The sequence below is a fragment of the Oncorhynchus masou genome, unplaced genomic scaffold (assembly GCF_036934945.1).
Source record: "Oncorhynchus masou masou isolate Uvic2021 unplaced genomic scaffold, UVic_Omas_1.1 unplaced_scaffold_2354, whole genome shotgun sequence".
NCBI lineage: Eukaryota > Metazoa > Chordata > Actinopteri > Salmoniformes > Salmonidae > Oncorhynchus > Oncorhynchus masou.
The window spans coordinates 46,895-70,958 of NW_027008814.1; the positions used below are offsets into that span (position 1 = coordinate 46,895).

At 45.0% G+C, this 24,064-nt stretch overlaps 1 long non-coding RNA gene across 1 annotated transcript; it reads left to right on the top strand.

The window, feature by feature from the left end:
• Positions 1 to 5,883: 5,883 nt before the first annotated feature.
• On the top strand, positions 5,884 to 13,802 carry LOC135533391 (uncharacterized). The gene is made up of 3 exons (XR_010454488.1): positions 5,884 to 5,971; positions 11,050 to 11,155; positions 12,952 to 13,802. It is a non-coding gene; the product is annotated as an uncharacterized LOC135533391 (long non-coding RNA).
• Positions 13,803 to 24,064: the final 10,262 nt, after the last annotated feature.

Below are 24,064 nucleotides of genomic sequence, written 5' to 3' on the forward strand. Positions count from 1 at the left end.
ACTTTGAATGCCTACATGTCTACCACTTTATTGTGAAACAAACAAGAAATAAGAGAAAAAAAGAAAAGAAAACTGGAGCGTGCAAAACTATTCAACTCCCCAACGTCAATACTTTGTAGATCCACCTTTTGCTGCAATTACAGCTGCAAGTCCCTTGGGATATGTCTCTATGAGCTTGGCACATCGAGCCACTGGGATTCTTTCCCACGTTTCAATGCTAAACTTCTCCAGCTCCTTCAAGTTGGATGGGTTCCTGCTGGTGTACAGCAATCTTTAAGTCATACCACAATTGGATTGAGGTCTGGGCTTTGACTTGGCCATTCCAAGACATTTAAATGTGTCCTCTTAAGCCACTCGAGTGTTGCTTTAGCAGTATGCTTTGGGTCATTGTCCTGCTGGAAGGTGAACCTCCGTCCCAGTCTCAAATCTCTAGAAGACTGAAACAGGTTTGCCTCAAGAATTTCCCTGTATTTAGCACCATCCATCATTCCTTCAATTTTGACCAGTTTCCAGTCCCTCCTAAAAAAAAAGCATCCCCAAAGCATGATGCTGCCACCACCATGCTTCACTGTGGGGATGGTGCTCTCGGGGTAATTATAGGTGTTGGGTTTGTGCCAGACATAGCGTTTTCCTTGATGGCCAGAGTACATTCTTCCATATGTTTGGGGAGTCTCCCACATGCCTTTTTGCGAACACCAAACGTGTTTGCTTGTTTTATTTCTAAGCAATGGCATTTTTCTGGCCACTCTTCCGTAAAGCCCAGCTCTGTGGAGTGTTCGGCTTAAAGTGGTCCTATGGACAGATACTCCAATCTCACTGTGGAGTTTTGCAGATCCTTCAGGGTTATCTTTGGTCTCTTTGTTGCCTCTCTGACTAATGCCCTCCTTGCCTGGTCCATGAGTTTTGGTGGACGGCCCTCTCTTGGCAGGTTTGTTGTGGTGCCATATTCTTTCCATTTTTGAATAATGTATTTAATGGGGCTCTGTGGGGTGTTTAAAGTTTCTGATATGTTTTTATAACTCAACCCTGGTCTGTACTTCTCCACTACTTCCCTAACCTGTATGGAGAGCTCCTTGGTCTTCATGGTGCCCCTTGCTTAGTGGTGCCCCTTGCTTAGTGGTGCCCCATGCTTAGTGGTGCTCCTTGGTCTTCATGGTGCCCCTTGCTTAGTGGTGCCCCTTGCTTAGTGGTGCCCCTTGCTTAGTGGTGCTCCTTGGTCTTCATCGTGCCCCTTGCTTAGTGGTGCCCCATGCTTAGTGGTGCCCCTTGCTTAGTGGTGCCCCATGCTTAGTGGTGCCCATTGCTTAGTGGTGCCCTTGCTTGGTGGTGCCCCTTGCTTGGTGGTGCCCCTTGCTTAGTGGTGCTCCTTGGTCTTCATGGTGCTCCTTGCTTAGTGGTGCCCCATGCTTAGTGGTGCCCCTTGCTTAGTGGTGCCCCATGCTTAGTGGTGCCCATTGCTTAGTGGTGCCCTTGCTTGGTGGTGCCCCTTGCTTGGTGGTGCCCCTTGCTTAGTGGTGCTCCTTGGTCTTCATGGTGCCCTTGCTTAGTGGTGCTCCTTGGTCTTCATGGTGCCCTTGCTTAGTGGTGCCCCTTGCTTAGTGGTGCGCCTTGTTAGTGGTGCCCCATGCTTAGTGGTGTTGCAGACTCTGGGGTCTTTCAGAACAGGTGTATTTATACTGAGATCATGTGATATATCATGTGATACTTAGATTGCCTACAGGTGGACTTTATTTAATTCATTATGTGACTTCTGAAGGTAATTGTTTGCACCAGATCTTATGTAGGGGCTTCATAGCAAAGGGGTGGCACCAGCTCTGCGCACGGTATTCCCGGTTCGCCAACACAGCCCAGTGTGGTCTTTTCCACCTCGCCGCACTGGCCTGGCTCCGACGGAGTGTCCAACCAGGTAGGGTTGTGCAGGCTCGGTGCTCGAGACCTCAAGTGCGCTTCCACTGGCCGGTCTATCCGGTGCCGCCTCCACGCACCAGCCTTCTGGTGGCAGCCCCCCGCACCAGGCTGTCTCTCCATCTCCTCCCTACAGTCTGGAGCTGCCAGAGCTGCCCGTCATCCAGGAGCTGCAAGAATCGCCCGTCACTCCGGCGCTGTCGGAGTCGCCCTTCGCGTCAGAGCTGCCGGAATCTCCGGTCCATTCGGCACCCATTGCTAGGCTCCCCAGTCCGAGGTCGGCAGCGAGGGTCGCCGCTCGAAAGAGGCCACGGAGGCGAGTGGGACAAAGAGTATGAGTATGGTGGAGTGGGGTCCACGTCCCGCGCCAGAGCCGCCACTGTGGACAGACACCCACCCAGACCCTCCCCTATAGGTTCAGGTTTTGCGGCCGAAGTCCGCACCTTTGGGGGAGGGGGTACTGTCACGTTCTGACCTTAGTTCCTCTGTTATGTCTTTGTTTTAGTATGGTCAGGGCGTGAGTTGGGTGGGTTGTCTATGTTCCTTTTTCTATGTTGTGTTTTGTGTTTGGCCTGGTATGGTTCTCAATCAGAGGCAGGTGTCGTTAGTTGTCTCTGATTGAGAATCACACTTAGATAGCCTTTTCCCACCTGTGTTTCGTGGGTGATTGTTTTCTGTTATTTGTATGTCACCTTTCAGAACTGTTTCGTTTTGTTTCTCCTTCGCTATTTTTTTTTTTTAGTGTTCTCGGTGAAATATATATATGATTAACACTGCGCTTTGGTCCTCACCTCATTCCATCATCACACACAGTACATTAATATATACAGGACTGTGTGGTGGTAACCCTTATAGTGTTGTGGAAAATTACCAATTAGACATGCTATGCTGTTTTCTACACAGATAATTGTCTATTGTTTTGAGCTAGTATTTTTCTGCTGATACAAACTGTCTTTGTTTAACTCAGGAATGCGGCCGGTTCTGGTTGGGTGTGACCACTGTAAGTGACATGTCCTGTTTGTTGGTATCTGCAAAGGACCCAGCTGGGTGGAGACATGCCAGAGAACAGAAACTAGCACAGAAACTTCTGAATAGTTCCTGAATAGTTTCTGAATAGTTCCTGAATACTTATGAATAATCTGTAGTGTGTCTTCCACTGTTCTGTTCTCACCACAACATGCTCTTCACTCTAACCACTTGGCAGGGTAGCCTAGTGTAGCCTAGTGGTTAGAGTGTTGGACTAGTAACTGGAAGATTGCGGGAGTTCAAACCCCCGAGCTGACATGGTACAAATCTGTCGTTCTGCCCCTGAACAGGCAGTTAACCTACTGTTCCCAGGCCTGTCATTGAAAATAAGTTTGTTCTTAACTGACTTGCCTGGTTAAATAAAGCTAAAATTTAAAAAAAAAAAAAATTCTCACACACATTGCTCATGCAGACCTTAGCCTGAGTCCCAGTCTATTTGTGTAATCATGCCAAATCCTTGTCACTCATGGTGATGCCAAATGTAATGAGAGTTGTCAAAAACACAAATCTATGACCCAGGCAACAGACACCTAGGATTATTCCTGTAGTCAACTCACACTCACACCACAAACACACACATTAACCCACTACCTGTATGTCTCCTCTGTCTAGGATCACTAACCCACTACCTGTATGTCTCCTCTGTCTAGGATCACTAACCCACTAACCCACTGTGGGATGTCTCCTCTGTCTAGGATCACTAACCAGGTAACCCACTAGTATGTCTCCTCTGTCTAGGATCACTAACCCACTACCTGATGTCTCCTCTGTCTAGGAACACATAACCCACTACCTGTATGTCTCCTTGTCTTCACAACCCACTACCAGAATGTTCTGTCTAGGATCATAACCCACTACCTGTGTCTCCCCTGTCTAGGATCACTGCCAACAAGGAACTACCTGTAACCCCTGTCTAGGATCAAACCCACTGACCCACTTATGTCTCTGGGATCACTAACCCACTACCTGTATGTCTCCCCTAAAAAAAAAAACCCTGTATGTCTCCTCTGTCTAGGATCACATTCCTCCTGTATGTCTCCTCTGTCTAGGATCACTAACTGCTGTATGTCAGACCTAACCCACTAGCCTGATGTCCCAGTCTGTGTAATCATGCCAAATGTCCCTTGTCTACTAACCCATGGTGATGTCCAAATGTAATGAGAGTTGTAAAAACACCCTGCTCTATGACCCAGGCAACAGACACCTAGGATTATTCCTGTAGTCAACTCTGTCACTCACACCAGGACACACATTAACCCACTACCTGTATGTCTCCTCTGTCTAGGATCACTAACCCACTACCTGTATGTCTCCTCTGTCTAGGATCACTAACCCATACAGGACTTAACCCACTACCTGTATGTCTCCTCTGTCTAGGATCACTAACCCACTACCTGTATGTCTCCCTGTCTAGGATCACTAACCCACTCACCTGTACCTGTGTCTCCTCTGTCTAGGATCACTAACCCACTACCCTGTATGTCTCCTCTGTCTAGGATCACTAACCCACTGTGTGGTGGTACCTGTATGTCTCCCTCTGTCCTAGGATCATTAATATATACAGGACTGTGTGGTGGTAACCCTGTAGTCACCCTGCTGTCTCTACCTCTCTACCTCACAGGTACATTAATATATACAGGACTGTGTGGTGGTAACCCTGTAGTCACCCTGCTGTCTCTACCTCTCTACCTCTTAATATATACAGGACTGTGTGGTGGTAACTGCTGTCTCTACCTCTCTACCTCACAGAGTACATTAATATATACAGGAAACCCACTACCTGTATGTCTCCTCTGTCTAGGATCACTAACCCACTGTGTGGTGGTAACCCTGTAGTCACCCTGCTGTCTCTACCTCTCTACCTCACAGAGTACATTAATATATACAGGACTGTGTGGTGGTAACCCTGTAGTCACCCTGCTGTCTCTACCTCACTACCTCACAGAGTACATTAATATATACAGGACTGTGTGGTGGTAACCCTGTGTCACCCTGCTGTCTCTACCTCTCTACCTCACAGAGTACATTAATATATACAGGACTGTGTGGTGGTAACCCTGTAGTCACCCTGCTGTCTCTACCTCTCTACCTCACAGAGTACATTAATATATACAGGACTGTGTGGTGGTAACCCTGTAGTCACCCTGCTGTCTCTACCTCTCTACCTCACAGAGTACATTAATATATACAGGACTGTGTGGTGGTAACCCTGTAGTCACCCTGCTGTCTCTACCTCTCTACCTCACAGAGTACATTAATATATACAGGACTGTGTGGTGGTAACCCTGTAGTCACCCTGCTGTCTCTACCTCTCTACCTCACAGAGTACATTAATATATACAGGACTGTGTGGTGGTAACCCTGTAGTCACCCTGCTGTCTCTACCTCTCTACCTCACAGAGTACATTAATATATACAGGACTGTGTGGTGGTAACCCTGTAGTCACCCTGCTGTCTCTACCTCTCTACCTCACAGAGTACATTAATATATACAGGACTGTGTGGTGGTAACCCTGTAGTCACCCTGCTGTCTCTACCTCTCTACCTCACAGAGTACATTAATATATACAGGACTGTGTGGTGGTAACCCTGTAGTCACCCTGCTGTCTCTACCTCTCTACCTCACAGAGTACATTAATATATACAGGACTGTGTGGTGGTAACCCTGTAGTCACCCTGCTGTCTCTACCTCTCTACCTCACAGAGTACATTAATATATACAGGACTGTGTGGTGGTAACCCTGTAGTCACCCTGCTGTCTCTACCTCTCATTAATATATACAGGACTGTGTGGTGGTAACCCTGAGTACATTAATATATACAGGACTGTGTGGTGGTAACCCTGTAGTCACCCTGCTGTCTCTACCTCTCTACCTCACAGAGTACATTAATATATACAGGACTGTGTGGTGGTAACCCTGTGTGTGGTCACCCCTGCTGTCTCTACCTCTCTACCTCACAGAGTATATTAATACCTCTTAAGGATCTCTTCAGGATCGGTGTACCGGGATGGTTGTTGCTAATGTGACTACATGACGTTGTAAGTAACAGTAAACTTTACAGGACATGTCTTGTATGGACAGAAAACATTCTTGTTAACCTTTATACGAGGTGTTGGACGCTAACAATTCATTAAAAATCCTACGATGTGATTTTCTGGATTTCTTCTCCTCATTTTGTGTCAGCGTTGAAGTGTACCTATGATGAAAATTACAGGCCTCTCTCATCTTTTTAAGTGGGAGAACTTGCACAATTGGTGGCTGACTAAATACTTTTTGCCCCACTCTATGCATATCCTAGTTTCTGGGCTGAATAGCAGGCAGTTTACCTTGGGCTTTTCATCCGGTGGTGAAAATAGTGCCCCCTAACCTAGTGAGGTTAATCTAACTGCACTGTCCAATTTACAGTAGCTATTACAGTGGAATAATACTATTGTTTGGTGAGAGTAGAAAAACATGTTATAGCAGCAACTGGTTTGATACATTCACCTCTTGTCATGTCCTGACCTTGGTTCCTTGTTTTTGTCTCTATTTTAGGTTGGTCAGGGCATATTTTAGGTTGGTCAGGGCGTGAGTTGGGGTGGGCATTCTATGTTTGGCCTGGTATGGCTCTCAATCAGAGGTAGCTGTCAATCGTTGTCCCTGATTGAGGACCATACTTAGGCAGCCTGTTTTTCCCACTTGAGTTGTGAGTGATTATTTTCTGTTTAGTGTTTTGTTGCACCTTGCAGAACTGTTCGTTGTGTCGGTTTGTTGTTTTTTTGTTCAAGTATTCATCTTCATTAAACTCATTATGAATACGCTGCACTTTGGTCCTCCTCTCCTTCCACCAACGACAGCCGTGACACCTCTGTAGGTAAATAATGTACTTACATTCAGTCATCTGCTCTGATTTGTCATCCCGAGGGTCCCAGAGATAAAATGTAGCATAGTTTTGTTTGATAAAATAAATGTTTATATTCAAATGTAGGAAAATCTCTCTCTTTCCTTTCTGAGTTAACTGGGACAAGACTTTTGAAGCTTTGGCTGGCAACTGTTTAAGAGATGGCTTGCTGATAAAAACCAAACAGCCACATTCCAGTCCATGATTAGTGGTGCATGTGAGACATATTTGTGGACCGGATGGGTCTAGACCTGTGTGGACAAGTTAAAACTTTTAAGCATAAACCCTGTGTGGGTCAAAAACCTTTGTGTGGGTTATAAACCCTGTGTGGGTTATAAACCCTGTGTGGGTTAAAAACCCTGCGCTGTAGAAATATATAATGATATAATGCATGTCTCTGTCCTAGCTATTTGCTAGAGGTCAGCTAACCAGTGCTAGTGGTCATCAGCTAACCTTTAGCTCTGAAATCTCTCGCCAGCCTTCACAACGCAATTCTAGCCAAAGCATACCGGACCTGTCTTCTCTCCATATCCCCGGATTCCCACCGCAAGCTCTGTACCTTTTCGCCTGGATCATTGCAGCTAGCTAGCTGCAGTCCGTGTGTCTACTCCTGGCTAACATCTCTGTCCCGAAGCTAGCACCAATTAGCCTGGAGCTAGCCCATGCTAGGACCACGTTATCTGCCCGAGGGGCTTATTCGACAGGCCCCTTTGTCGCGACGTCACCTGAACGCCCATCTGCTAAATGCGGCCCGCTAATGTTAGCTGTCTAGAGCATATCGACTGATATAGGTCCATCGGACAATATCTTGGGCCACTATACTTATTTTGCCAATTGGACTGGTCCCCTTTACCACACGGAACCCCACTAATCTATCACTACTGGTCTACCAACGGAAACGCACGAGGAGGCTAAAAACAGACTTCCTCCATCATCTGCTAGCTTGTTAGCCTCTTCCTGGTAGCCGGCTCGCTAGCCATCTGCTAGCCTGCTACAAACGGCCTAGCTAGCTGTCTGAATCGTGACCCCAACCACTGAACTCACTGAACCCTTATGATCACTTGGCTAAGCATGCCTCTCCTCAATGTCAATAGTCCTGCTCAATATGCCTTGTCTATTGCTGTTCTGGTTGGTATTTATTGTCTTATTTCACTGTAGAGCCTCCAGTCCTGCTCAATATGTGAATACAGTGGAGGTAAACATAGGCATTGAGTGACGATGAGAGAAATATTGTCTCTAGAAACATCATTTAAACCAGCCTCTGCCCCCAGATGTGCCCTGGACACCATATGTGAACTGATTGCCCCCATCTATCTTCAGAGCTCGTGCTGCTTGGTAACCTAAATTGGGACATGCTTAAAAACCTCTTGAAACTAGGGGCACTATTTTCATTTTTGGAAAAATAACGTTCCCAAAGTAAATGGGCTATTTTTCAGGACCAGATAATAGAATATGCATATAATTGACAGCTTTTGATAGAAAACACTCTAAAGTTTCCAAAACTGTAAAAATATTGTCTGTGAGTACAACAGAACTGATATTGCAGGAGAAAGCCTGAGAAAAAGCCAATCAGGAAGTGACTCTTATTTAGAAACCTCTGCGTTCCTATTGAGCAGTGAAAGGGATATCAACCAGATTCCTTTTTCTATAGCTTCCCTAATGTTTCTAGTGTCACAAGACAGTTCCAGGCTTTTATTTTGAAAACTGAGCATGAGCGACAACATTGTGTTAGTGGTCAGATGGTGTCTCTCAGAGTGATTTGTGTGGCCATTGTTTCTACTAACTGACCTGGTTGATATATCATCAAACAGATATTTTGAAAAACACCTTGAGGATTGATTATAAAAAAGTTTGCCATTATTATGGATCTAATTTGGAATATTTTTCGGCGTTGTCGTGACCGCAATTTACGGTCAATTTCTCAGCCAAACGTGAAGAAATAACGGAGCTATATCGGCTACAAAAATAATATTTATGCCACAAAAGGAACATTTGCTATCTAACTGGGAGTCTCGTGAGTGAAAACATCCGAAGCTCATCAAAGGTAAATGATTTAATTTGATTTCTTTTCTGATTTTCGTTACCAAGCTGCCTACTGCTAGCTGGGCATAATGCTGTGCTAGGCTATCGATAAACTTACACAAATCCTTGTCTTGCTTTGGCTGTAAAGCATAATTTCAAAATCTGAGATGACAGGGTGATTAACAAAAGGCTAAGCTGTGTTTCAATGTATTTCACTTGTGATTTCATGAATATTAATATTTTCTAGATGGATTTTTTTGTCCGTTGCGTTATGCTAATGAGTGTCAGTTGATGACAATTCTCCCGGATCCGGGAGGAGTAGTTCCAAGAAGTTATTAACACTCTTGAAGCTTAGTGTAGTAAACAGAGTGAGTACAGTAGTGTAGTAAACAGAGTGAGTACAGTAGTGTAGTAAACAGAGTGAGTACAGTAGTGTAGTAAACAGAGTGAGTACAGTAGAGTATTAGTAAACAGAGTGAGTACAGTAGTGTAGTAAACAGAGTGAGTACAGTAGAGTATTAGTAAACAGAGTGAGTACAGTAGTGTAGTAAACAGTGAGTACAGTAGAGTATTAGTAAACAGAGTGAGTACAGTAGTGTAAACAGAGAGAGTAAAGTAGAGTATTAGTAAACAGAGTGAGTACAGTAGAGTATTAGTAAACAGAGTAAACAGAGTACAGTAGAGTATTAGTAAACAGAGTGAGTACAGTAGTATTAGTAAACAGAGTGAGTACAGTAGAGTATTAGTAAACAGAGTGAGTACAGTAGAGTATTAGTAAACAGAGTGAGTACAGTAGAGTATTAGTAAACAGAGTAGTGAGTACAGTAGAGTATTAGTAAACAGAGTAAGTACAGTAGAGTATTAGTAAACAGAGTGAGTACAGTAGAGTATTAGTAAACAATCAAAGATGACAAGACTACATTTATCGACATGTCTGTAGACAGTGATACCCTCTTAAGGACATTTCCAAATGTAACTGCGGGTCGCTCAGGACCTGAAGTAGGGATACGCATTTCCTTGATACCATTTAAAATGACCTTTTGAGGTTTGTGGAAATGTGACATGAATGTTGGAGAATATAACACATTAGATCTGGTAAAAGATGAATGCAAACAAAAACATGTTTAATTCTTCCCATCGTTGAAATACAAGAGTTGGGCCATAATGTAATATGTCAGGTTTGAGACAATTTAGACTTTGGCCATTAAATGTCAGCAGTGTATTTGCAAAGTTGAAGACTGATTCAATGAACCATTCTGTTCAAAATGTTGTATTGAGACCTCCTAATGGTATTATTCCACTGTAATAGCTACTGTAAATTGGAGAGGGCAGTTAGATGAACAAGAATTGAAGCTTTCTGCCAATGTCAGATATGTCTATGTCCTGGGAAATGTTCTTGTTACTTACAACCTCATGCTAATCACATTAGCCTACGTTAGCTCAACCTCATGCTAATCACATTAGCCTACGTTAGCTCAACCTCATGCTAATCACATTAGCCTACATTAGCTCAACCTCATGCTAATCACATTAGCCTACATTAGCTCAACCGTCTCACAGGGGGAGACCGATCCCGTTGAGGATAACGCCCTTTTAGTGTAACACCAGATCCCAAATGAGTGGATTTCACAACTTGAATCTGTTTACACATTTTATCACATGTTTTTAATACTTCATTTGTGGAGGTGAAGAATCTTTTCAACTAATTTTGAGCATTTTTTATGAAAGTTAACTGAAGAGGTATAGTTTATGTTAACCTATATTCTAATTGTAATAGACTGTTTATCATCATGAACCTCCTCTGTTTGTCTGTCTAGAAACGGTGCTGTTACAGATGCTGCTTGTGTTTATCATCATGAACCTCTGTTGTCCGTCTAGAAACAGTGCTGTTACAGATACTGCTTGTGTTTGTCATCATGTGACGGGAAGATTAGAACATGTACCTTTTCTTTATGTTTAATGTGAAAACAAGGTTCATTTCATTCTAATTCTGAAGATGAATCAAAACATTTAGGCATTAAAGTAAATACATCGAAGCAAGGTGTTAGGTTGTAAACAGATGACCTCAAAAGAATGCAGAGAAAAGCTCAGAGTTTATTCACCCCACTGAATGCTGCATTTATATGCCACAGCTTGCACATAACCAAACAATAATTGATATGTCAAGACAAAGGTAGGGGTGTGACTTCTCAGAAATGTCCTTCTGTTTCCCAGAACTGCCTGTCGGTCTGTTGTTGAGCGGCTGGTATCACCCCTCCCCCATTATCCCCCATGTTGTTCCACCTCCTTGTGGGAGGAGCCAGGCGAGGCCACAGATCAGGTAAGTACAGATTCTTCTCCAGTGACGTCAACGTGATACTACCTCTGTTACACGGAACACATATCCTAGATCAGAGGAAGTTGATTTACAAACAGCAGAATGTTCTGGGTGGTGATGTGTGTTCCAGCTTCCACTGCCAACAAGGAACACAACTTCTTAACTGACTTGCCTGGTTAAATAAAGGTAAACTTAAAAAAAAAAAATTCTCACACACATTCCTCACTGCTGCAGACCTTAGCCTGAGTCCCAGTCTATTTGTGTAATCATGCCAAATCCTTGTCACTCATGGTGATGCCAAATGTAATGAGAGTTGTCAAAAACACAAATCTATGACCCAGGCAACAGACACCTAGGATTATTCCTGTAGTCAACTCACACTCACACCACAAACACACACATTAACCCACTACCTGTATGTCTCCTCTGTCTAGGATCACTAACCCACCCACTACCTGTATGTCTCCTCTGTCTAGGATCACTAACCCACATTAACCCACTACCTGTATGTCTCCTCTGTCTAGGATCACTAACCCACTACCTGTATGTCTCCCCTGTCTAGGATCACTAACCCACTACCTGTAACTCCTCTGTGTGGTGGTCACTAACCCACTACCTGTATGTCTCCCTGTCTAGTCTCTACCTCTCCTCTGTCTACCTAACACACTAACCCACTACCTGTATGTCTCCTCTGTCTAGGATACAACCCACTAATATATACAGGACTGTCTAGGATCACTAACCCACTCACCTGTAACCTGTCTCCCCTGAGTCACCCTGCTGTCTCATTAGGATCACTAACCCACAGGACTGTGTGGTGGTAACCCTGTAGTCACCCTGCTGTCTCTACCTCTCTAATATATACAGGACTGTGTGGTGGTAACCCTCTCACCCTCTGTCTCTACCTCTCTACCTCACAGAGTACATTAATATATACAGGACTGTGTGGTGGTAACCCTGTAGTCACCCTGCTGTCTCTACCTCTCTACCTCACAGAGTACATTAATATATACAGGACTGTGTGGTGGTAACCCTGTAGTCACCCTGCTGTCTCTACCTCTCTACCTCACAGAGTACATTAATATATACAGGACTGTGTGGTGGTAACCCTGTAGTCACCCTGCTGTCTCTACCTCTCTACCTCACAGAGTACATTAATATATACAGGACTGTGTGGTGGTAACCCTGTAGTCACCCTGCTGTCTCTACCTCTCTACAGAGTACATTAATATATACAGGACACAGAGTACATTAATATATACAGGACTGTGTGGTGGTAACCCTGTAGTCACCCTGCTGTCTCTACCTCTCTACCTCACAGAGTACATTAATATATACAGGACTGTGTGGTGGTAACCCTGTAGTCACCCTGCTGTCTCTACCTCTCTACCTCACAGAGTACATTAATATATACAGGACTGTGTGGTGGTAACCCTGTAGTCACCCTGCTGTCTCTACCTCTCTACCTCACAGAGTACATTAATATATACAGGACTGTGTGGTGGTAACCCTGTAGTCACCCTGCTGTCTCTACCTCTCTACCTCACAGAGTACATTAATATATACAGGACTGTGTGGTGGTAACCCTGTAGTCACCCTGCTGTCTCTACAGGACTCTCTGCTGTCTCTACCTCTCTACCTCACAGAGTACATTAATATATACAGGACTGTGTGGTGGTAACCCTGTAGTCACCCTGCTGTCTCTACCTCTCTTCCCTCACAGAGTACATTAATATATACAGGACTGTGTGGTGGTAACCCTGTAGTCACCCTGCTGTCTCTACCTCTCTACCTCACAGAGTACATTAATAACTCTTAAGGATCTCTTCAGGATCGGTGTACCGGGATGGTTGTTGCTAATGTGACAACATGACGTTGTAAGTAACAGTAAACTTTACAGGACATGTCTTGTATGGACAGAAAACATTCTTGTTAACCTTTATACGAGGTGTTGGACGCTAACAATTCATTAAAAATCCTACGATGTGATTTTCTGGATTTCTTCTCCTCATTTTGTGTCAGCGTTGAAGTGTACCTATGATGAAAATTACAGGCCTCTCTCATATTTTTAAGTGGGAGAACTTGCACAATTGGTGGCTGACTAAATACTTTTTTGCCCCACTCTATGCATATCCTAGTTTCTGGGCTGAATAGCAGGCAGTTTACCTTGGGCTTTTCATCCGGTGGTGAAAATAGTGCCCCCTAACCTAGTGAGGTTAATCTAACTGCACTGTCCAATTTACAGTAGCTATTACAGTGGAATAATACTATTGTTTGGTGAGAGTAGAAAAACATGTTATAGCAGCAACTGGTTTGATACATTCACCTCTTGTCATGTCCTGACCTTGGTTCCTTGTTTTTGTCTCTATTTTAGGTTGGTCAGGGCATATTTTAGGTTGGTCAGGGCGTGAGTTGGGGTGGGCATTCTATGTTTGGCCTGGTATGGCTCTCAATCAGAGGTAGCTGTCAATCGTTGTCCCTGATTGAGGACCATACTTAGGCAGCCTGTTTTTCCCACTTGAGTTGTGAGTGATTATTTTCTGTTTAGTGTTTTGTTGCACCTTGCAGAACTGTTCGTTGTGTCGGTTTGTTGTTTTTTTGTTCAAGTATTCATCTTCATTAAACTCATTATGAATACGCTGCACTTTGGTCCTCCTCTCCTTCCACCACCGACAGCCGTGACACCTCTGTAGGTAAATAATGTACTTACATTCAGTCATCTGCTCTGATTTGTCATCCTGAGGGTCCCAGAGATAAAATGTTGCATAGTTTTGTTTGATAAAATAAATGTTTATATTCAAATGTAGGAAAATCTCTCTCTCTTCCTTTCTGAGTTAACTGGGACAAGACTTTTGAAGCTTTGGCTGGCAACTGTTTAAGAGATGGCTTGCTGATAAAAACCAAACAGCCACATTCCAGTCCATGATTAGTGGTGCATGTGAGACATATTTGTGGACCGGATGGGTCTAGACCTGTGTGGACAAGTTAAAACTTTTAAGCATAAACCCTGTGTGGGTCAAAAACCTTTGTGTGGGTTATAAACCCTGTGTGGGTTATAAACCCTGTGTGGGTTAAAAAGCGCTGTAGAAATATATAATGATATAATGCATGTCTCTGTCCTAGCTATTTGCTAGAGGTCAGCTAACCAGTGCTAGTGGTCATCAGCTAACCTTTAGCTCTGAAATCTCTCGCCAGCCTTCACAACGCAATTCTAGCCAAAGCATACCGGACCTGTCTTCTCTCCATATCCCCGGATTCCCACCGCAAGCTCTGTACCTTTTCGCCTGGATCATTGCAGCTAGCTAGCTGCAGTCCGTGTGTCTACTCCTGGCTAACATCTCTGTCCCGAAGCTAGCACCAATTAGCCTGGAGCTAGCCCATGCTAGGACCACGTTATCTGCCCGAGGGGCTTATTCGACAGGCCCCTTTGTCGCGACGTCACCTGAACGCCCATCTGCTAAATGCGGCCCGCTAATGTTAGCTGTCTAGAGCATATCGACTGATATAGGTCCATCGGACAATATCTTGGGCCACTATACTTATTTTGCCAATTGGACTGGTCCCCTTTACCACACGGAACCCCACTAATCTATCACTACTGGTCTACCAACGGAAACGCACGAGGAGGCTAAAAACAGACTTCCTCCATCATCTGCTAGCTTGTTAGCCTCTTCCTGGTAGCCGGCTCACTAGCCATCTGCTAGCCTGCTACAAACGGCCTAGCTAGCTGTCTGAATCGTGACCCCAACCACTGAACTCACTGAACCCTTATGATCACTTGGCTAAGCATGCCTCTCCTCAATGTCAATAGTCCTGCTCAATATGCCTTGTCTATTGCTGTTCTGGTTGGTATTTATTGTCTTATTTCACTGTAGAGCCTCCAGTCCTGCTCAATATGTGAATACAGTGGAGGTAAACATAGGCATTGAGTGACGATGAGAGAAATATTGTCTCTAGAAACATCATTTAAACCAGCCTCTGCCCCCAGATGTGCCCTGGACACCATATGTGAACTGATTGCCCCCCATCTATCTTCAGAGCTCGTGCTGCTTGGTAACCTAAATTGGGACATGCTTAAAAACCTCTTGAAACTAGGGGCACTATTTTCATTTTTGGAAAAATAACGTTCCCAAAGTAAATGGGCTATTTTTCAGGACCAGATAATAGAATATGCATATAATTGACAGCTTTTGATAGAAAACACTCTAAAGTTTCCAAAACTGTAAAAATATTGTCTGTGAGTACAACAGAACTGATATTGCAGGAGAAAGCTTGAGAAAAAGCCAATCAGGAAGTGACTCTTATTTAGAAACCTCTGCGTTCCTATTGAGCAGTGAAAGGGATATCAACCAGATTCCTTTTTCTATAGCTTCCCTAATGTTTCTAGTGTCACAAGACAGTTCCAGGCTTTTATTTTGAAAACTGAGCATGAGCGACAACATTGTGTTAGTGGTCAGATGGTGTCTCTCAGAGTGATTTGTGTGGCCATTGTTTCTACTAACTGACCTGGTTGATATATCATCAAACAGATATTTTGAAAAACACCTTGAGGATTGATTATAAAAAAGTTTGCCATTATTATGGATCTAATTTGGAATATTTTTCGGCGTTGTCGTGACCGCAATTTACGGTCAATTTCTCAGCCAAACGTGAAGAAATAACGGAGCTATATCGGCTACAAAAATAATATTTATGCCACAAAAGGAACATTTGCTATCTAACTGGGAGTCTCGTGAGTGAAAACATCCGAAGCTCATCAAAGGTAAATGATTTAATTTGATTGCTTTTCTGATTTTCGTTACCAAGCTGCCTACTGCTAGCTGGGCATAATGCTATGCTAGGCATTTACATTAGATTTACATTTAAGTCATTTAGCAGACGCTCTTATCCAGAGCGACTTACAAATTGGTGAATTCACCTTCTGACATCCAGTGTTACAGCCACTTTACAATAGTGCATCTAAATCATTAAGGGGGGGGGTGGTGAGAAGGATTACTTATCTTATCCTAGGTATTCCTTGAAGAGGTGGGGTTTCAGGTGTCTCCGGAAGGTGGTGATTGACTCCGCTGTCCTGGCGTCGTGAGGGAGTTTGTTCCACCATTGGGGGCCAGAGCAGCGAACAGTTTTGACTGGGCTGAGCGGGAACTGTACTTCCTCAATGGTAGGGAGGCGAGCAGGCCAGAGGTGGATGAACGCAGTGCCCTTGCTTGGGTGTAGGGCCTGATCAGAGCCTGGAGGTACTGCGGTGCCGTTCCCCTCACAGCTCCGTAGGCAAGCACCATGGTCTTGTAGCGGATGCGAGCTTCAACTGGAAGCCAGTGGAGAGAGCGGAGGAGCGGGGTGACGGAGAGAACTTGGGAAGGTTGAACACCAGACGGGCTGCGGCGTTCTGGATGAGTTGTAGGGGTTTAATGGCACAGGCAGGGAGCCCAGCCAACAGCGAGTTGCAGTAATCCAGACGGGAGATGACAAGTGCCTGGATTAGGACCTGCGCCGCTTCCTGTGTGAGGCAGGGTCGTACTCTGCGGATGTTGTAGAGCATGAACCTACAGGAACGGGCCACCGCCATGATGTTGGTTGAGAACGACAGGGTGTTGTCCAGGATCACGCCAAGGTTCTTAGCGCTCTGGGAGGAGGACACAATGGAGTTGTCAACCGTGATGGCGAGATCATGGAACGGGCAGTCCTTCCCCGGGAGGAAGAGCAGCTCCGTCTTGCCGAGGTTCAGCTTGAGGTGGTGATCCGTCATCCACACTGATATGTCTGCCAGACATGCAGAGATGCGATCGCCACCTGGTCATCAGAAGGGGGAAAGGAGAAGATTAATTGTGTGTCGTCTGCATAGCAATGATAAGAGAGACCATGTGAGGTTATGACAGAACCAAGTGACTTGGTGTATAGCGAGAATAGGAGAGGGCCTAGAACAGAGCCCTGGGGACACCAGTGGTGAGAGCGCGTGGCGGGAGACAGATTCTCGCCACGCCACCTGGTAGGAGCGACCTGTCAGGTAGGACGCAATCCAAGCGTGGGCCGCGCCGGAGATGCCCAACTCGGAGAGGGTGGAGAGGAGGATCTGATGGTTCACAGTATCGAAGGCAGCCGATAGGTCTAGAAGGATGAGAGCAGAGGAGAGAGAGTTAGCTTTAGCAGTGCGGAGCGCCTCCGTGATACAGAGAAGAGCAGTCTCAGTTGAATGACTAGTCTTGAAACCTGACTGATTTGGATCAAGAAGGTCATTCTGAGAGAGATAGTGGGAGAGCTGGCCAAGGACGGCACGTTCAAGAGTTTTGGAGAGAAAAGAAAGAAGGGATACTGGTCTGTAGTTGTTGACATCGGAGGGATCGAGTGTAGGTTTTTTCAGAAGGGGTGCAACTCTCGCTCTCTTGAAGACGGAAGGGACGTAGCCAGCGGTCAGGGATGAGTTGATGAGCGAGGTGAGGTAAGGGAGAAGGTCCCCGGAAATGGTCTGGAGAAGAGAGGAGGGGATAGGGTCAAGCGGGCAGGTTGTTGGGCGGCCGGCCGTCACAAGAAGCGAGATTTCATCTGGAGAGAGAGGGGAGAAAGAGGTCAGAGCACAGGGTAGGGCAGTGTGAGCAGAACCAGCGGTGTCGTTTGACTTAGCAAACGAGGATCGGATGTCGTCGACCTTCTTTTCAAAATGGTTGACGAAGTCATCTGCAGAGAGGGAGGAGGGGGGAGGGGGGAGGAGGATTCAGGAGGGAGGAGAAGGTGGCAAAGAGCTTCCTAGGGTTAGAGGCAGATGCTTGGAATTTAGAGTGGTAGAAAGTGGCTTTAGCAGCAGAGACAGAGGAGGAAAATGTAGAGAGGAGGGAGTGAAAGGATGCCAGGTCCGCAGGGAGGCGAGTTTTCCTCCATTTCCGCCGGCTGCCCGGAGCTCTGTTCTGTGAGCTCGCAATGAGTCATCGAGCCACGGAGCGGGAGGGGAGGACCGAGCCGGCCTGGAGGATAGGGGACATAGAGAGTCAAAGGATGCAGAAAGGGAAGAGAGGAGGGTTGAGGAGGCAGACTCAGGAGAAAGGTTGGAGAAGGTATGAGCAGAGGGAAGAGATGATAGGATGGAAGAGGAGAGAGTAGCGGGGAGAGAGAGCGAAGGTTGGGACGGCGCGATACCATCCGAGTAGGGGCAGTGTGGGAAGTGTTGGATGAGAGCGAGAGGAAAAGGATACAAGGTAGTGGTCGGAGACTTGGAGGGGAGTTGCAATGAGGTTAGTGGAAGAACAGCATCTAGTAAAGATGAGGTCGAGCGTATTGCCTGCCTTGTGAGTAGGGGGGAAGGTGAGAGGGTGAGGTCAAAAGAGGAGAGGAGTGGAAAGAAGGAGGCAGAGAGGAATGAGTCAAAGGTAGACGTGGGGAGGTTAAAGTCGCCCAGGACTGTGAGAGGTGAGCCGTCCTCAGGAAAGGAGCTTATCAAGGCATCAAGCTCATTGATGAACTCTCCGAGGGAACCTGGAGGGCGATAAATGATAAGGATGTTAAGCTTGAAAGGGCTGGTAACTGTGACAGCATGGAATTCAAAGGAGGCGATAGATAGATGGGTAAGGGGAGAGAGAGAGAATGACCACTTGGGAGAGATGAGGATCCCGGTGCCACCACCCCGCTGACCAGAAGCTCTCGGGGTGTGCGAGAACACGTGGGCGGACGAAGAGAGCAGTAGGAGTAGCAGTGTTATCTGTGGTGATCCATGTTTCCGTCAGTGCCAGGAAGTCGAGGGACTGGAGGAGGCATAGGCTGAGATGAACTCTGCCTTGTTGGCCGCAGATCGGCAGTTCCAGAGGCTACCGGAGACCAGGAACTCCACGTGGGTCGTGCGCGCTGGGACCACCAGATTAGGGTGGCCGCGGCCACGCGGTGTGGAGCGTTTGTATGGTCTGTGCAGAGAGGAGAGAACAGGGATAGATAGACACATAGTTGACAGGGTACAGAAGAGGCTACGCTAATGCAAAGGAGATTGGAATGACAAGTGGACTACACGTCTCGAATGTTCAGAAAGTTAAGCTTACGTAGCAAGAATCTTATAGACTAAAATGATTGAAATGATACAGTACTGCTGGAGTAGGCTAGCTGGTAGTGGCTGCGATGTAGCTAACCTAGAAAATCGCTCTAGGCTAAACAATTGACTTAGATACAAAGACGGCTATGTAGCTAGCTAGCTACGATCAAACAAAACAAACCGTTGTACTGTAATAGTTACTACAGTGCTGCTATTCGGGGGCTAGCTGGCTAGCTACGTTAAGAGAACGACAATAGCTGGCCAGCTAACCTAGAAAATCGCTCTAGGCTACACAATTGTCTTAGATACAAAGACGGCTACGTTAGGACGACGAAATACGATAATATGCAATTGTCGTTGATACAAAGACGGCTATGTAGCTAGCTAAGAAGAAATTGCTAAGATAAGACAAATCAAACCGTTGTACTATAACGAAATGTAATGAAAAGTTATACTACCTGCGGACCGAAGTGTAGATGCGACCGCTCGCTCCAACCGGAACCGGAAGGACTATCGATAAACTTACACAAATCCTTGTCTTGCTTTGGCTGTAAAGCATAATTTCAAAATCTGAGATGACAGGGTGATTAACAAAAGGCTAAGCTGTGTTTCAATGTATTTCACTTGTGATTTCATGAATATTAATTGTCCGTTGCGTTATGCTAATGAGTGTCAGTTGATGACAATTCTCCCGGATCCGGGAGGAGTAGTTCCAAGAAGTTATTAACACTCTTGAAGCTAGGAGGCAGTAGTGTAGTAAACAGAGTGAGTACAGTAGTGTAGGTAACAGAGTGAGTACAGTAGTGTAGTAAACAGAGTGAGTACAGTAGTGTAGTAAACAGAGTGAGTACAGTAGAGTATTAGTAAACAGAGTGAGTACAGTAGTGTATTAAACAGAGTGAGTACAGTAGAGTATTAGTAAACAGAGTGAGTACAGTAGAGTATTAGTAAACAGAGAGAGTACAGTAGAGTATTAGTAAACAGAGAGAGTACAGTAGAGTATTAGTAAACAGAGTGAGTACAGTAGAGTATTAGTAAACAGAGAGAGTACAGTAGAGTATTGGTAAACAGAGTGAGTACAGTAGTGTAGTAAACAGAGTGAGTACAGTAGAGTATTAGTAAACAGAGTGAGTACAGTAGAGTATTAGTAAACAATCAAAGATGACAAGACTACATTTATCGACATGTCTGTAGACAGATGATACCCTCTGTAAGGACATTTCCAAATGTAACTGCGGGTCGCTCAGGACCTGAAGTAGGGATACGCATTTCCTTGATACCATTTAAAATGACGTTTTGAGGTTTGTGGAAATGTGACATGAATGTAGGAGAATATAACACATTAGATCTGGTAAAAGATGAATGCAAACAAAAACATGTTTAATTCTTCCCATCGTTGAAATACAAGAGTTGGGCCATAATGTAATATGTCAGGTTTGAGACAATTTAGACTTTGGCCATTAAATGTCAGCAGTGTATTTGCAAAGTTGAAGACTGATTCAATGAACCATTCTGTTCAAAATGTTGTATTGAGACCTCCTAATGGTATTATTCCACTGTAATAGCTACTGTAAATTGGAGAGGGCAGTTAGATGAACAAGAATTGAAGCTTTCTGCCAATGTCAGATATGTCTATGTCCTGGGAAATGTTCTTGTTACTTACAACCTCATGCTAATCACATTAGCCTACGTTAGCTCAACCTCATGCTAATCACATTAGCCTACGTTAGCTCAACCTCATGCTAATCACATTAGCCTACATTAGCTCAACCTCATGCTAATCACATTAGCCTACGTTAGCTCAACCGTCTCACAGGGGGAGACCGATCCCGTTGAGGATAACGCCCTTTTAGTGTAACACCAGATCCCAAATGAGTGGATTTCACAACTTGAATCTGTTTACACATTTTATCACGTTTTTAATACTTCATTTGTGGAGGTGAAGAATCTTTTCAACTAATTTTGAGCATTTTTTATGAAAGTTAACTGAAGAGGTATAGTTTATGTTAACCTATATTCTAATTGTAATAGACTGTTTATCATCATGAACCTCCTCTGTTTGTCTGTCTAGAAACGGTGCTGTTACAGATACTGCTTGTGTTTATCATCATGAACCTCTGTTGTCTGTCTAGAAACAGTGCTGTTACAGATACTGCTTGTGTTTGTCATCATGTGACGGGAAGATTAGAACATGTACATTTTCTTTATGTTTAATGTGAAAACAAGGTTCATTTCATTCTAATTCTGAAGATGAATCAAAACATTTAGGCATTAAAGTAAATACATCGAAGCAAGGTGTTAGGTTGTAAACAGATGACCTCAAAAGAATGCAGAGAAAAGCTCAGAGTTTATTCACCCCACTGAATGCTGCATTTATATGCCACAGCTTGCACATAACCAAACAATAATTGATATGTCAAGACAAAGGTAGGGGTGTGACTTCTCAGAAATGTCCTTCTGTTTCCCAGAACTGCCTGTCGGTCTGTTGTTGAGCGGCTGGTATCACCCCTCCCCCATTATCCCCCATGTTGTTCCACCTCCTTGTGGGAGGAGCCAGGCGAGGCCACAGATCAGGTAAGTACAGATTCTTCTCCAGTGACGTCAACGTGATACTACCTCTGTTACACGGAACACATAACCTAGATCAGAGGAAGTTGATTTACAAACAGCAGAATGTTCTGGGTGGTGATGTGTGTTCCAGCTTCCACTGCCAACAAGGAACACAACTTCTTAACTGACTTGCCTGGTTAAATAAAGGTAAAATTAAAAAAAAAAAATTCTCACACACATTCCTCACTGCTGCAGACCTTAGCCTGAGTCCCAGTCTATTTGTGTAATCATGCCAAATCCTTGTCACTCATGGTGATGCCAAATGTAATGAGAGTTGTCAAAAACACAAATCTATGACCCAGGCAACAGACACCTAGGATTATTCCTGTAGTCAACTCACACTCACACCACAAACACACACATTAACCAACTACCTGTATGTCTCCTCTGTCTAGGATCACTAACCCACTACCTGTATGTCTCCTCTGTCTAGGATCACTAACCCACATTAACCCACTACCTGTATGTCTCCTCTGTCTAGGATCACTAACCCACTACCTGTATGTCTCCCCTGTCTAGGATCACTAACCCACTACCTGTATGTCTCCTCTGTCTAGGATCACTAACCCACATTAACCCACTACCTGTATGTCTCCCCTGTCTAGGATCACTAACCCACTACCTGTATGTCTCCTCTGTCTAGGATCACTAACCCACATTAACCCACTACCTGTATGTCTCCCCTGTCTAGGATCACTAACCCACTACCTGTATGTCTCCTCTGTCTAGGATCACTAACCCGCTACCTGTATGTCTCCTCTGTCTAGGATCACTAACCCACTACCTGTATGTCTCCTCTGTCTAGGATCACTAACCCACTACCTGTATGTCTCCTCTCTAGGATCACTAACCCACTACCTGTATGTCTCCCCCTGTCTAGGATCACTAACCCACTACCTGTATGTCTCCTCTGTCTAGGATCACTAACCCACTACCTGTATGTCTCCTCTGTCTAGGATCACTAACCCACTACCTGTATGTCTCCTCTGTCTAGGATCACTAACCCACTACCTGTATGTCTCCTCTGTCTAGGATCACTAACCCACTACCTGTATGTCTCCTCTGTCTAGGATCACTAACCCACTACCTGTATGTCTCCTCTGTCTAGGATCACTAACCCACACTAACCCACTACCTGTATGTCTCCTCTGTCTAGGATCACTAACCCACACTAACCCACTACCTGTATGTCTCCTCTGTCTAGGATCACTAACCCACTACCTGTATGTCTCCCCTGTCTAGGATCACTAACCCACTACCTGTATGTCTCCCCTGTCTAGGATCACTAACCCACTACCTGTATGTCTCCTCTGTCTAGGATCACTAACCCACTACCTGTATGTCTCCTCTGTCTAGGATCACTAACCCACTACCTGTATGTCTCCCTGTCTAGGATCATTAACCCACTACCTGTATGTCTCCTCTGTCTAGGATCACTAACCCACTACCTGTATGTCTCCCCTGTCTAGCATTAGTAACTGTGTGGTGGTAACCTGTAGTCACCCTGTGTCTCTACCTCTACCTCACAGAGTACATAATATATACAGGACTGTGTGGTGGTAACCCTGTAGTCACCCTGCTGTCTCTACCTCTCTACCTCACAGAGTACATTAATATATACAGGACTGTGTGGTGGTAACCCTGTAGTCACCCTGCTGTCTCTACCTCTCTACCTCACAGAGTACATTAATATATACAGGACTGTGTGGTGGTAACCCTGTAGTCACCCTGCTGTCTCTACCTCTCTACCTCACAGAGTACATTAATATATACAGGACTGTGTGGTGGTAACCCTGTAGTCACCCTGCTGTCTCTACCTCTCTACCTCACAGAGTACATTAATATATACAGGACTGTGTGGTGGTAACCCTGTAGTCACCCTGCTGTCTCTACCTCTCTACCTCACAGAGTACATTAATATATACAGGACTGTGTGGTGGTAACCCTGTAGTCACCCTGTAGTCACCCTGCTGTCTCTACCTCTCTACCTCACAGAGTACATTAATATATACAGGACTGTGTGGTGGTAACCCTGTAGTCACCCTGCTGTCTCTACCTCTCTACCTCACAGAGTACATTAATATATACAGGACTGTGTGGTGGTAACCCTGTAGTCACCTCCTACTTAATATATACAGGACTGTGTGGTGGTAACCCTCTACCTCTCTACCTCACAGAGTACATTAATATATACAGGACTGTGTGGTGGTAACCCTGCTGTCTCTACCTCTCTACCTCTCAGAGTCACCCTGCTGTCTCTACCTCTCTACCTCACAGAGTACATTAATATA